At 33.3% G+C, this 15,422-nt stretch overlaps 1 protein-coding gene across 1 annotated transcript in view; it reads right to left on the reverse strand.

Moving 5' to 3' along the window:
* The window catches only part of LOC137927489 (uncharacterized), a 93,842-nt gene extending 92,190 nt beyond the window's left edge, over positions 1 to 1,652 (reverse strand). Inside the window, exon 1 of the mRNA XM_068771305.1 lies at positions 1,468 to 1,652. The gene's annotated coding sequence lies outside the window, so the exon portion shown is untranslated. The remainder of the gene's footprint in view (positions 1 to 1,467) is intronic.
* Between the last annotated feature and the right edge of the window lie 13,770 nt (positions 1,653 to 15,422).

Below are 15,422 nucleotides of genomic sequence, written 5' to 3' on the forward strand. Positions count from 1 at the left end.
TAGCAATGTAGCTTGAAGAATTGCTTGCTTGAAGTAATAGTGGGTGGTGGACAATTGATGGTTGCTGGGGAAAGAAAAATCTTGAATGGCAACCATGAGCTGATAGATGTGGCATGGGTAGATGGACCAACAATACAGTCAAGGCCCCAGAAAGTCATTCATCACAAAGCAAGCAGCACAAGACTAATGTCTATGCTTTGCAAAGGATCTCCATCTGACATGATAAATATCTACAAATAAGCTGCTATTAGGAACCCTGACAAAATATTCAATATGTTATAGTATTCAAAGCATAAAACAAATTACTAGAAGATGTAGTGTCAGCACAGAATACACATATATTCAAGCACAGACTCAATCAACACATTGTCAATTTAGAAAAATCTTATTTAGGTGATGACATGATGATTCAGCATATTAATTGTTTCTTGTGACTGTTTGGCTAATAATTAAATTGATATGTCTTTCAGTATCTTTGATATTTAAAACTTTACCAGGTTACATATGGTAGAATGCAAAGGGTACTCTACCATATACAACCTCTATATATCTTAAATCTCCTTACAGTTACTAAGTTTTCAGGCTCTCAGAAACACTGTAACAGGGGTGAAGCCACCGAAAGAGTAAAGAGTAAGAAGTAGTGCTCAGATGCTTGATATATTTGTAAATAAGTGTTCATTCTTATACTTTTTGTGGATATAAAGCATGATACATTGACTTTTGATTATATAGAGAAGTTTAAGAAGTTAACATGGTAGTGGAGTGAGTGTATTCTAAGGAAATAATGAATTCTGTGTATTCTTCAACTTCATACAAGTATTGAGATTTAGCAGTAGTTACAAAATGCTTGTGACATATTCATGGCTGTAAAAAGGATATGAAGAATTGTTTTATACAGCAAGTTTGTATTAAAATGATATCATTATTATTATCGAATAAATATAACTTAATAATGCTAAGCTTTTTGTATATTTTTATTCTGTGGATAAAATTTCTGTGGTAAAATTATTAAAAAAATACTTGTGCTATCATTACAACAGTTATTTGTGTTAAACAAAGAACATTAATCGTAAATAGTCCAGAACTCTTAAGAATACCACTGGCATTAATTGCTAAAAAGTTTGTATTGGTTATCTTGTGTTTGCTCTCTTATAATTTTGTGTAATCTATATCTTAAATCTAGTATGTTATATTAAATATCGATAATCTATATAAATAAATTGTATTACAAATGTACATGTCTAAAAATATTAGAGGAAAAGTTAGGTCAAAAACAAAATCGAGCAATTTTATTTTTAATTTAATTGCTATTGACAATCAATAAATCGATTTTCATATCAACAATAATATACACATTAAATAAAAACAACTTGTCAAGCATTTAACAGTGTTTTTATGCCGTTATGCAGAATGCACTGATAATGCACAAGGAAAACATTGTGATTCAATTATTTATTTGGAACATACCTCATCTGGTAAATGTGCAATCACCAAAACAAGTTTCTCATAACTATTTCATCGTCACAATAAACACTGCAATCCAGTTTATATCCGTGGACGTCTAACGTTATTAAAACACAACATTAAAGTACACTTAAAATGGCTATTTCGTTAGCGAATTTTATTTGCAAACGACACAACAACACTCGGCGCACGAGTCTTAACTTGTGAGCTCAAAATAGCTTCTACAGACTATGACAGGTGTACAAAGCCACAGATTAAACATACATTTGACATAACTGCTGCTTACAATATCACAACGACGACATGATAACGATACGTGTACTACACTTTTCATTATTATCAACACCTACAATAAACACTTATATTTATATTTATTATTTAATTTACTTACAATGACTCGAAATACTTACTTTGATATTTAAACATATATATAGTTATGTCGTAAATCCAATAATTTAACGAATTGTTTCACTACGTTGCGAAATATGTTAGATAAGTCTGTAATGTATTATAAATACTATAGTACCAATTTATAGATTTTGTAAACATTTTTTTATAGTATGGTTAATAACAGACTAAATTAGTTTTGTATGCGGATGGTATAAAATAGGTAACTATGAATATGTGACATTTTTTCAGTATTTAAATCTGGACTGTAAGCTTTACACACATGTTTCTCTGATTAATCTAAAGATGTACATCAAGATACATCTCATTATTACATCATAAAGTTTATGTAATGGTTTATTAAAGAAACGTCAGTAAGGACTATTAATTTCTGTATTTCTAGGAAGAATTTCAAAACTTTCAGTAATAGAGAATTAAATCAAAATTATCCTAAAGTTTTATTTTGATAAAATAAAGTTTTATTCAAAAAAATTTAAACAAAACATGTAAGTTTTAAAAATAGTAATATAATACTACTACTCACTTTACAATGTTGCGTAAATGAAGAATAAAATCGTGAGTTGTAAATATAATACGATATTCAAATTTAGTTTAAAAATATTATCATTTTTTGGAAAAGATCATATACAATTTTTCATGCTCCTGTTAATTTTTAGATTTTCCTGAATATTTATGAAACGTATTATAATAATTTGGCATGTGTGGTGACATTGCAATGTGTCCGTTATATTTCAGTCGGTGACGCAACAATATATTCTGGTCGCGCCTTACGATTTTATCGTTTTATGTTAGTTATAGCAGACTGGTTTCTGCGCAGGTTTTGCAAATCGTAATTCCCCTTGGAGCGCGTAATTATTTAAGCGTTCGGTGTTACAAATACTAATTACTTTTTGATATTTTAATAACAATAAGCATTTTAATTGCACTAGTATAAATCCGATGTATGTAAGTCTATTTACCTAAAGTAATTTTGTAATAAATTAATAGAAAAGGCATTTATAAGTACAGCGTGATTGGTTATAGGTGTAAAAGCTTCTACTAGTGACTAAATGTTTGATTTTGTTAATTAATGTTTTGTATATGGTATCCAAAAAGTCAATTAAAATTATAATGATAATACTTTTGTTTTCTTTGTCCTTGCAGACTGCTGCCAGAAGTAATCAGCCTGTCACAATCAAATAGAAAATATAAATTAATATAACATATTACAGAATAATTACACAAGATGTTTGGAGATATATGTAAAAGATTTTCGCTGATTATTTCTCTATACAAAAGTGAATTCAATAATATATTACGTCTTCATCAGTATGTTAATATGTATCTAATGTCAGATAAGTCAAAGTATTGCAATAATTAGTATAAATAGATGTTTTATAAATAAAACGTATTTAAGCAGCACACGGGTTTTACCGCACGCTTGTAAATTTCGATTAATATGTAGCTAGTACGCGTGCCGATTCTTCTGTCCTCTTCGTTTTTATAGATAACGACGTAATTGACTCGTATATAATATTATATCATATATGCGTTTTAACTTGTTATTAGAAAATAATATATATACATATATAGTTTTTTATTATCTTCTTTATTAATTGCGGTTCTCGAGTATTGATCACGAGCAGCTAGACGCGGCGTGGGCAGACCCGCACTAGGTAGTCTAACAATACAGTGAAGGTCGCGGGAACTCGTTGGATGCCAGCAGCGCTATTTCGGTCATTGTGACCATATTTCGGACATGTCTACCTTGCAGTGGGCGTCTATTCGCTAAAAAGATGAAATTTAATTTATTTAGATTTAGTTCCTGTTTTTTTTTAATAGTATTTTAGTTTTAATAATGATAACCGGCTAGGTAAGTTTAACAATCTTTTAGCACAATAACCGGCTAAGAGTTCAACTTAACCTTTTAGCACAGATTCACTAGAATAGAGCTAAGGTATTCGCTGCCTGTCGTAAAAGGCGATTAAAAGGTTGTCAGGTTCGCGAGCGTTGAGGGTGGGGGCCTTCATCGTCCACCAGCGAACCCGTGAAAGGCAGCAAAGCGTAGTGATCTAGTATTGCTGTGGTACCCATAACCCTGTCCTTCCCCCAGAGGAAGTTGGACCGACGACATAAATAAATGAGGACATAAAAACTGAATCAAAGAATGTCTTGAAGGCTATACCGGAAAAATACTACTCCGACTGTTCTGAGCATTGGGAAAAGTGTTGGCAAAAGTTTGTTTTATCGGACGAGTGTTACTATGAAGGGGACGAAATTGATTTGACATTTGATTTGTTAAATAAAGGATTTTATAAACATTACCTTACTTTCTGATCACAATATTATACATTTATACAGAAAATGTCTAAGTAAATTAAATCTTGAAATCAATGCGCACATTTAAAATACAATTCTTAATAATAATATAATGTTTGATACTTACAATTAAAGATATTTAAATTTAAAATGAAATCAATAAACAATTATTTACTAATTCATTATAATCATTACATTCGTATTACGTTCAATGCTGGACTTAGGCCTATCCCATTGTTTTTACAATAGACCCGTTTGCAGCTGGCGTCATCTGACGGTCTTAACAAGATTGATTATGAACACACACAGGGTGTGGACGTCAGAAATATAAGGGCCCAGCTAACATCTGTTCAGTGCAATGTAGCCATTTATTGTAATGTAATCAAAATATATTATTTAATGGAATCAGGCGTTACCTCGCGAAAGTCCATCCTAAGTAAGAAAAGGACCAATATTTAGTCACTTCCGCACATGCAGTGGTAGTAGACAGAGATGACTCTGTGTTTGGCACTAATCGGTGTAACATAACTCCTGAAGATGCCCCGTGGAGGGGTGAAACACGTGTTGAGTAATTTGGTGGTGGCGGTTGTGTGATTAGCATTGTTTGCCGCATACGCATTTATCGGCGGGCTGGCGGGCGGTGCATTTTAATGCACGACTACCACTGCATGTGCAAAAGTGGCTAAATATTGGTCCTTTTCTTACTTAAAATATATTAAAAATTATATAAGTTTTATTTATATAAATGAAATTGCTTGCATTAATTTTTCGTTTAATATTTTGTCTAATTACTAACAAAAAAAATTGTGTCGTTATATTTCGAGTGTAATATTGGTAAATTTAATTAGTTATCTGTGGTGATGTCTGTAGGCTTATTGAGGCTGTTCTATGCGTACGGGCCCGTAGTCAGGGGTCCACTTCGCCAGATCCCCCTTTATGTTTCATTTTTTTTATTAATTCTAATTTGTATCGCTAGTGTTTTTTTTTTTACGATATTTTTTTTTGCTTAAACTAAACACAGACAGTTGGGAGAGGGTTGCCGCTATTTGATACGGATCTATCTTCTCCCAGCTGCGAGGCACGACAGCGTTTTATAATTTTTTACAATTTTTCTTACACATTAGCACCACCGTTAACTATTCTTAAATTCCTAATGGTAAAATGGTTTTAGAAATTTATACTTTGCGATCACAAGGTAATCAGCAGGATTTTGGTACGGCTCGAGCGATAAAATAAATTAAATAGCATTTTTAATTGTAATTTATTACAGGGCAGCGCTGCTGAAGTTAATTCTATATTTATTTTGAAGAAAAGAGCGGTAAAAATCAATCGGTTTTTCTGTAAAATATGTCGACGGAAACGGTTTTACTTTCCGATCAACCTAACAGTATGCACAGACTTGTAACAAAATCTCTTAGGCTTTAATATTTGCATCTAACTAATTTTTTTTATTAAAAGCGCAATATCGGAATGTCTGACGGTATCGGAATGTCTGACTGCGTGTTATGTAAGACCGATCATCACAGCGATCTTGGAAGAGAAAAAAATAGAAGAAAACATTACAAGGTTCTATTTTCAAAAAATGAAAAGCTAATAAATTATTTATTGAAACTGTATTTCATTTGTTTTTATTTATGTTTAAATAGAAACAAAATATTAGTAGTCGTAGTAGTAAAAACAAGAAATATATTTTTTTTCTTTGTTTTTAGAATTGTAGACGAGTTTACATATACATATGTGTATATGTAAAAAAGGAGAGATGGATATAAAGATTGGGTTAATACTTTTTAATAATAAAATAAACTAACGAAAAATGAGTTCTGATGATGGATGTGGGATTCACGAACCCTGTGAACTCAGTACCGATGAAGCTGTAAAAGTTCCCATGCTTAGTACCACTAACTTCATCCGAAATAGTAGTACACAAATTTTAAGTGTAAATAAATAATATTTAATGGAATCAGGCGTTACCTTATGGAAGTCCATCCTAAGTAAAAAAAGGACCAATATTTAGCTACTTCCGCACATGCAGTGGTAGTCGTGCAACAAAGTGCACCGCCCGCCAGCCCGCTGATAAATGCGTATGCGGCAAACAGTGCTAATAATACAACTGCCACCGCCAAACCACTCAACACGTGTTTCACCCCTCAACGAGGCATCTTCAAGAGTTATGTTACACCGATTAGTGCCAAACACAGAGTGCATAATAAATAATGAAAATAAATAAATATTGTCATGAAAGCAGGAAACGTCAATATAGCTGTCACCCACAAAATGTTAAGAAAAGTTTCAAGAAGTTGGTATGACTAAAATCCATCAGATCGAGTATCCAAATTATAGCTTTGTAACGACTGCTTAGGTTTTTACTGCAGCTGGCTTGCAAATAAATTGACAATGTCATACATTTCAAACTTTCAAGTATTAAAATTATTACATACTAGAATGCTCGTTGACGACTATAAAAGCCGATACTGTGGGCATTCTAGGTCTACATCCTGAAGAGAAATGAACAACAAGACTCATAATAGTGAGAACAGTAGAGAAAGAGCTGCTGTGGGCAGAATCGCTGCCAGTTCCGTTGTCCAAACTCTAGAAAATTAAAAGGCGTATTTTTGGTGGGGGTTAGGTAAACGCAATCTGCAACTGCAAACTATTTAAATTTATTAAAATAAAACTGAATGTACGTATGTATAGGCGTCTTTGGAACGAATTTCTTCTCTTCTTCTCAATATCTTTCTCCAATAATCAAAACGAAAGGAAAAGTGTGAATTTATTCAATATTACACTTTCATATCCTGTACATATAACCTGCTATCTAAGAGCTAGGTTCTCTAAGCATGTCGCCTTAATCGGATGGACCGGTTTATGTGGAATTACATCGCCTACACCAGAGATCGGCAACCTTTTGAAAAAGAGCAAAATACAAAAAAATATAAAATTTAACATGAACCGATGATTATGAAATATTCTCATAAACTCACTCTTAGATGAGAAGTTTCGCATTTGTCGCGTTACGAGTTGAATGCCGGTTTAATTGCAAAAAGTAATACAAGGGAACATCGCCTCATTGATAAGTTAAGAGGAAAGCCGCCGGAACTTCTTGGATTACTGCTAGAAGGTTTTAAATAAAGTAATATGAGGTAATGAAACGAAGAAGTAATAAAAAATAAAGGTAACAAAATTTGATAAAGAAATTAAATGATAATACTGTGATACGAAAATAAATTAAAACAATAAAAATTAGAATTTAGAATGTTACAAAATGAATTTAAATTTTAAAGTATCAATATAGGAGGAACGGTAAGGGTTACTAAGCAAGGGTGAAAGTTTAAAATTGATAGGTGTGGAAGATAATCTGACGGATAAAAGAAGAATGAGGGAGAGAACGACGTAAGAAGACAGAAAATAAATGATTAAGCAAAAATTTCCCTTTCAAACCAAGACAGAGGTTGTACGAAAGGTCCCCTATAGCGCGGGCCATTACGCATGATGGTACATCACTCCTAATACTCACGACATCAGGATATACTCAGGACTCCGGGTCGACTCCGAATGCCGGTTAGGCAGGGACGACATTGGCGAGGACTATGGCCTCGCTAACCAACGACGAAGAAACAAGACTGACGTTCCTAATGTGCAAAACTATTGTGTGTAACTAAACAAAAATTGAGCTTAAATAAAAAATTGTAAAACAAGTGTAAAAATAGGCAAATAAATAGGTAAATTAAATAATATATATAAAAAATGTTTACCTAGAATAGATAAAAAATGTGATATAGAATAAAAACGAAGAAATTGTAATAGTTAAGATATGAGAAAAAGGAAGAATGGTGAATAAAAGGAAAAAATGGATATGTAAGGGAAAGATAGAAGTATTGTAGAAAGGGGGAAAATAAACGAATGAAAGATCGAACGATAGAAGAGTGAACAATGAAAAAATTATTAACACATGAAAAAATTATTGAATAAAAACAAAGTCTCTGTCTCAGAATAGATAAGGTTACTAGAGGTCCCGATAGTGGGGGTCAGAAAACACTTGCGGCTATATAATTTCCTAGTAACTTCACGGTCACATTTTTTGCCGTATCACATCACACTCATTATCATATATCAGTCAGTAAACATTTCATAGCATTATCATCCGCCAACAATTGACACGATGATCAGTCTTCCACTGTTCCTATCCAGCGAATTCCTGCTACCTATGACGACATTCCACCTAGAAGTACCTGCCGGCTAGTGGTCGCCACTCCATAGTCATTCCCAACGAATGAAAATTATGTGAAATAAAAGAAAAAGTGGTACATTAAGATGGAAGAAAAATGAGGATGTAAATAATAGAATTCTGTAAAGAAATTATTATTGATATAATATCCTTGTGTACGCAAGACGAGGTACGAGAGGCGCTCAGAAACGGAGGACATAAAGAATGAAAATTCAAAGTCTCTGATAGGTACACCTGTAAGGTTTTACCGTATCTAGATGACGGATGCGTTGCGAGGGTCGAAAAAATTTATCGTCTAGAAATGAAAAAAAAGCTCTTGTGTCAAACTGCAGGTCTTCCAGTACGTAGGGTAAAACAGGGTAATGGGGGTCACTTAAGCGAGAAATCAAATAAACATTAATTATAAAACAAAATATTTATTGCAACCGCCTTTAAATATAATATAACTAATATACTATCAATTGAGATCAGTTTCATTCACTTTGGCAATCAACTTCGAAAATTATTCAAGTTTAAAAAAAAAACAGATTTGACTCCCATTGCACCGATATGAGGGTAATGGTGGTCACCCTGGGGGCAATCAGAGTCAATGAAAATCTAGCACATATCACAGACATAACCTTGAGCTGAGTCCCACCCAGTGCATTCCGAGTGAGCCCATAGACCACATGAGGTACATCTGAACCATATCTCATTGTTTCTGCCGAAATCGTTGCATACTGGGCACTTGTTTCCCACATCTTTTAGCTCATCATCCTCATCATGCTGGCACAAATCGTTAGTACCAACATCAGATACAGAGGTTTCATTCGATTCTTGAAGTATTTGACGCTTTACCTTTTCATGAGTCTTCTTCACTACTTTACTTTTTTCCCCTGACCTTTACCTTTCCATTTCTTATTTTCTTTCTGTGTTTCTCCTTTTTTCTTTTCTTTCTTATTTTCTTTTTCTACAAGGTTTTCTTTCAATGGCGTTGAAGTTAAAAGTGTTGCATGTTGTTTCTTTCGGCATTGTCTTGTATTAATAATACGTGTCTTCTCTGGTAACTTGATTAAATCATGCAATGTAATTTGACTTGAAGTGCTAGGATCTGATGAGTTAATCGCAGACACTGACTGTTTTGGTGTGCTCGGTACTATGGGATGAAATTCTTTTGATTTGCTCGGAACTGGTGATTATGATTCTTTCGATACATGATCATTCGTGGGAAATGGGAGTCGCCCGACTCTCATTACCCACTTCTACACAAATTAGAAAAAAAATGAATGAAAATAAAACTGTAACATATTATCACGCTAAGAACTGCACATCACAATTTTGAATGTCTAACTAAGCACGTGTGAATGTCTTAATCGTATACTGCAAATTATTCGACACTTACCTTTTAATTTACATTGACGAAAAATTCGATCAGCGGAGCGAAAAAACAAAATACAGCCATATCTCAGAAGTGCGGGCGCCAACTGGTGCGAGACTTTCGAGGCAACGCCTGGGGGCCAGGGCAGGGTAGAGAACCTCATTTACGAGTCGCTCTCGTGTACTGTTTTGTGGATGTGTGGGTGATTCTCATTACCCACTGACTCTCATTACCCTACTCTCCCCTACATTTCAATGCTGTAATCCTTTTTTAACACCTCAACTAGATCCAAAGTCAAGCAATGGATAAATTAAGCTCATAGAATCATCTTTTTGTTTTTGTATTTTTTTTATTTTAACGTGACAGCTAAAGTAGAACCTTTTTGTGTCCATCTTTTGTTTTTAACTGGCACATTAATAATAATAAAGTAAATATAAAGTAATCAAAATATTCTTTATTCAAATAGGCTGTCACAAACACTTTCGAATCTTCAATCAACATAAAATGTCGGCATTGTTACTTCAACATGAAGCGACCTTCACGGAACACTGTGGATTCTCCGAGTATCTTCATAGATCTGAGAGTGGACCAGACCGTGGTATACAAAGTCACCGCCTATCCCGTATAAGGCGCTCAAAAAACAGACTGCTGCAGTTTTGGTTGCAGAAAAGAATAGAGAACAATTACATCACCTCGCTGGTTAGCCAAGAGCATGGTCACCAGATCTTTCTGAAGTACTGAAGAAGGATAATCGGAATATTAATAAAAATGAATAAGACGTATGTCAAATAAAGAGAGATTAACATTGCGAAAAAACTGTGAAGAACCGAAATGAAAATTGTAATATGGAAATGTATAATAGTAAAGTATAATAAAATAATAAATATAAAATAAAACTTAATTAAACACAAAAATTGTAAAACAAAGATCTAAATTAAAAATTAAGAATTGTTACAGTATTTTGGAGGGAAGTTGAAGGAGACAATGTATGATAGGTATAAGGATATGGAAAGGAATAGAAGAGAATGAATAGGACAACAGAGGATTGAATAAAATATCCTAAGAAAGATAAAGAGGAGTGTGAAAATAAAAAAAAATTAATCGTGAAAAACTTATCGTAAATAATGTACTTTGCTTACACTTAGTAGGAGAGCAGAGAGGTTTTTAAAAAACAGACGGTTACCACCTGCTCGGAAGGCAGTTCTGCTGAGAGCCGGCGAGAAACTCAATAGTTGCTCTATGAAAATATAGTTTTAGAAAAAGTGTCTTTTGTAGTATTAGCTATATAAATGAATGTCGACAACGTTTAATTTCACACATTATTAACTTTTTTCAACAATATTTTTTGTAATATTGGGTTTAAATCTATTCAGTAGCAGATCTGAAAATGTTCACACCTAATTTTTCGACAATATCTATAAATTTACTTCACTTGCTATTTGTAACTTAACACAATAGTGTGTCTAGTGTAAAGACGTGTAATTGGTTTCTAGTTTAATAATACTGTTATTTTGTACTTACATAATAACACACAGCTGTAAATCTCTCACAGTAAATAATATATAAACGACATATTGTTACGAAAACGTTTCAAGAAATAATACAAGATCCTCTTGCTATATTTGTAATATAAATTTTTGAAATTTTTTTTACTATTACTGTTTTCCATTTTATTTTACTATTTTCCATATTTGTTTAATTTTTACATTAATTGGCCAGTCCATACCAGCGCGTGGGCGTTATTTCCTCTTCCTATACCTGGGTGCAGCTGCCGTTCCTTGCCTGAGCTTTAAAAATTATATTGTCTATAAAGGCGAGGAGATGCGGCCTGAACGCCCCATCGGAGAGAGCACGCCCTTGATCCTAGTCACTCCATGGTGCGTTCACCGAAGTGATCTTCGAGCTTCGCCACCTTAAAAGAAATCTTGGGCTAGCCACACTCTCAGCTCTGCCACCTCGAACTTGACGAATCTGCAAATCACATTTGGGCAGTGTGAGACCGGTGCAGAAAAAATTAAAAGGATGTTGTAAAAGTGACCACAATAAACTTGTTTCTTTTTGGGCTATTTACAGATCACGATGAAATCAATTTAAGAAGCGTATTAAAAAAAAAAACTTAAAAAAATATCTATATACATTGTAAAGAATTTATAACTAATAATAAACCTTGAGAATTTATCATGTCTTAGATTTATTATCCGCTTACTTTATAACCAACAATAGAACCGGTTATTTATTGATTATTATTCTGCACCTCATATATTATCTTAATTTAAATATGTAACTAACGATCGTACCTGTATAACATACAAAATATCACGGTCTGTAGTGCTTGGGCAGCGATATCAAATAAAATAATGTAGCAACTAATATATTATTAAGTATTTCAAATTATATTGTTAATATGTATAAATTAATAACCCATAAGAAAAAATTGTGCAAGACAAATTGCAAAAATTATAAAACGCTCTCGTGCCTCGCAGCTGGGAGAAGAAAGATCCGTATCAAATAGCGGCAACCATCTCCCAACTGTCTGCGTTTAGTTTAAGCGAAAAATGAATAATTTGAAAAAAAAAAACTAGCAATACCAATTAGAATTAATAAAAAAAACATACAACATATCTATATCTATTGCATTATAATTTCATCACAAAATAAAATGTTTAGCATCCCATTACATGTAAAGTTTAAAATGTCAGTCTTGTTTATTTTGTTTATCTTATATAACCTTGTCTATATGCATTAGTATGATAATAAATTAAAAAAATAGCGATGTACATAAGGTGAGCACTGGAAATAAAAATATTCTTGTACCTTGTATCAATAAATACTAGTTTACAAATTTGTAAAAAATCCTTTTAAAGTCTAAAGGAAAATATGCAATAGTAAAACTTGAGAATGAATTGCCTGCTCTTGTATTTACAAAACCCATACCGTTTGATTTTGTTGTGGCCTCTTGAACGACGGCACTTTTGTTTTATATGGCTCCCATATATGACCCTATACATCCCCTGTCTGGGGTGCGCAGGGAAATTATTCTTTTTAACAAGTTTTTCACTTAGTAATTTTATTTTCATCCTCATATTTTGTCCTGCTTAATAATTTCCACACATGTTTCTTTTATTAGTCACATAATCTCATTATTTTTCATACTTTATTTTCCTTTCTTACATCGCCTTTCTTACTTCGCCTTCATCTCCAGGATACTACTTTGAACATTTTTATTTTTATATTTATTTATTTTGGCATTCAAAACTTTAGTTTACATTTTTCATATTTTATTTTGTTTATTTACATTTTGTATTTCATTCTACTCTTACCCGACCAGGACTTATTTATTATAATTATGTAACTTATTACCTTTTTCAGTGCTCTAAGAAGATGTGATGTTCTTCTTCATCTTCTACCAGCATAGCCAGTTGGCCTTCTCTATTCTTTACAACAACCGAAACTGGCAATCGAGTAGTTCCGCGCCAAATACGGTGCAGCGTATGATAAGGCGTACCACGATCTGGTCAACCGCAGAATTTGCACGAGAGACTCTCCTTGAGTTTAAACCTATGCAGGTAATCAGGTAGAACCCTGTGCCTTGTGTAATCTGAACCTGGGGAATATCTGGACTAGAACCAAGTACAGCTTTAACTGGCGAAGCTTGCGGTAAGATGAGATGGCGTTCGGGAAAAATATTCCCGTCACCGAATCCTAATCTGTCGCTTGACGAATAAAATAGGACATCTCTCGTACACTGGTTCTTCAGGTTCTTCTTTCTACTCTTCAGGGTCGCGTCTTTGGCCAGCTGGTCCGCCTTACAACATCTTCGGAATCCTCGCAGTTTTAAGTTCAAGTTTTTGCCTTTACTTGAGAGCTAAATCTGTTTCTAGTTTTTATTAAATTTCAGTCTTCTGTTTTCTTCCATGACATACAAATGAGTTCACTATGAATAATGCTATGTTGATAATAATATAAAGAAATGAAATTATATTTCATTTTGTATGCTCTTAAAATTTGGTCACAGAATCACCAGCGGCTTGAGCCATTGTTTACTGACTCCTAAACTATATATACATAGGTTAAAAAAAGATTTGATATATGTAATAAAAGAATTATTTTTTCTAACACCTGCTTGTCAGCGTTTGATCGCCAACTCACCTGATGGAAAACAACGATGTGGTCTAAGAGAAGCGCGCAAGCTGGCACTTATTCACTTTGACTCTGGAGAGATCAGGGCTATACTCGGTCTGTGTGGATCAGAAGGAAGTGGAGACGCTTGGTACGCCTCTAAGAAAACTCTCCAGTGGAATGGTGCTAATGGGATGACTTCTTACTCGTTTTTTAGAAAAACGGAGATGGTCTATCGTCTTTTTTAATTCAGCATACTGGTTGAATTTTTTTTTATTCATAATATCTTTATTCAAGTAGACGTTTACACGCGCTTTTGAATTATCGATTATTTTAACACTATAAACTTACTATTTACAGTGCTCAATTTGTTCAAAAGAAATCAAATTTATTTTTTTCGCGTTTGGAAACGTTGAATATTAAGCGGACGAGAGAGTCGTCTCAGGTGTATATGGAGATATTTATAATCATGCATTTGTTCCATGACAAAGCGCACAATGTTTAAAAATAAAAAATGAACTGTCCGTAAAAATCTTGTATTTTATGTTTACCCTTATCTCTCACTACTGTTATACCTTTTTCTATGCTTCATAAAATTATTAACTCTTTTATTGGCAACTGCATGTATTGTAAACTTCCATGTCATGTCTCTAAATAAGGTGTGCGCAACCTTTTTAAATAACGGTCCAATTTAATTTTTTTTTGGCGGGCGCACATATAGTAACACATATTAATAATTTATAAAACTTTAAATAGAGCCATATTTTTGTGAGAAAGGTATCAAAACATAATCCCAAGTGTACCAAGATACTATTCTTGAGAAGGTAGTTAATCCTCTTAACAAAACCAGGTTTGATAACCAAGAATGGTCCTTCCAACAAGACACGGCACCAGTTCATTAAGCTTGATCCACCCAAGCTTGGCTAGAAATGAATGGTCCCAAGTTTATTACAGCTGAAGACTGACCGTCATCTAGTCCTGATCGAAATCACTGGATTATGATTTATGTTAAGTTTTAAAGGGTATGGCTTCCTCTAAACGCCATTATAATTTAGAGTTCATAAAACAATCCAAACAATTGGCAGTAAAGAACTTTTCCGATAGAGAGTGTTGCTATCGATAACTAGCTTTAATGGAGACACAACTTCGAATACGCTTTTATATGTGTTAATGGTTTTATATTAAAGTAATAATTAAACACATTGTAATAGTAATAAATATTACGTACAATAAAAAATGTCTTTCTTTGTAACAATATTAATGGCAAAACTAAATATAATATTTACAAGAGGTCTTGTATGTATAACATAAATTCGCGTATTGAGTATTGAATTGTTTGTACGGATTAGTTTTACCTATTACTTTAGTTACATAATCGATTCTGATATAATTGCATCGCAGTCGGTAATTTATTTTAAATTGACGGACTTACGTCAAAGGATCAACGATTAAAAACGTTACGTAGTCTTATGTGACATGGCGGGAAAATGTGTGTGAAAAAGATGGCGGCCATGTTTGAGGATAAATATGTATTAAACGTCGTTTTAGTCC

The sequence above is a fragment of the Battus philenor genome, unplaced genomic scaffold (genome assembly GCF_028537555.1).
Source record: "Battus philenor isolate CCGP_79_NKW_IND1 unplaced genomic scaffold, ilBatPhil1.0.hap1 SCAF_30, whole genome shotgun sequence".
Classification (NCBI taxonomy): Eukaryota; Metazoa; Arthropoda; class Insecta; order Lepidoptera; family Papilionidae; genus Battus; species Battus philenor.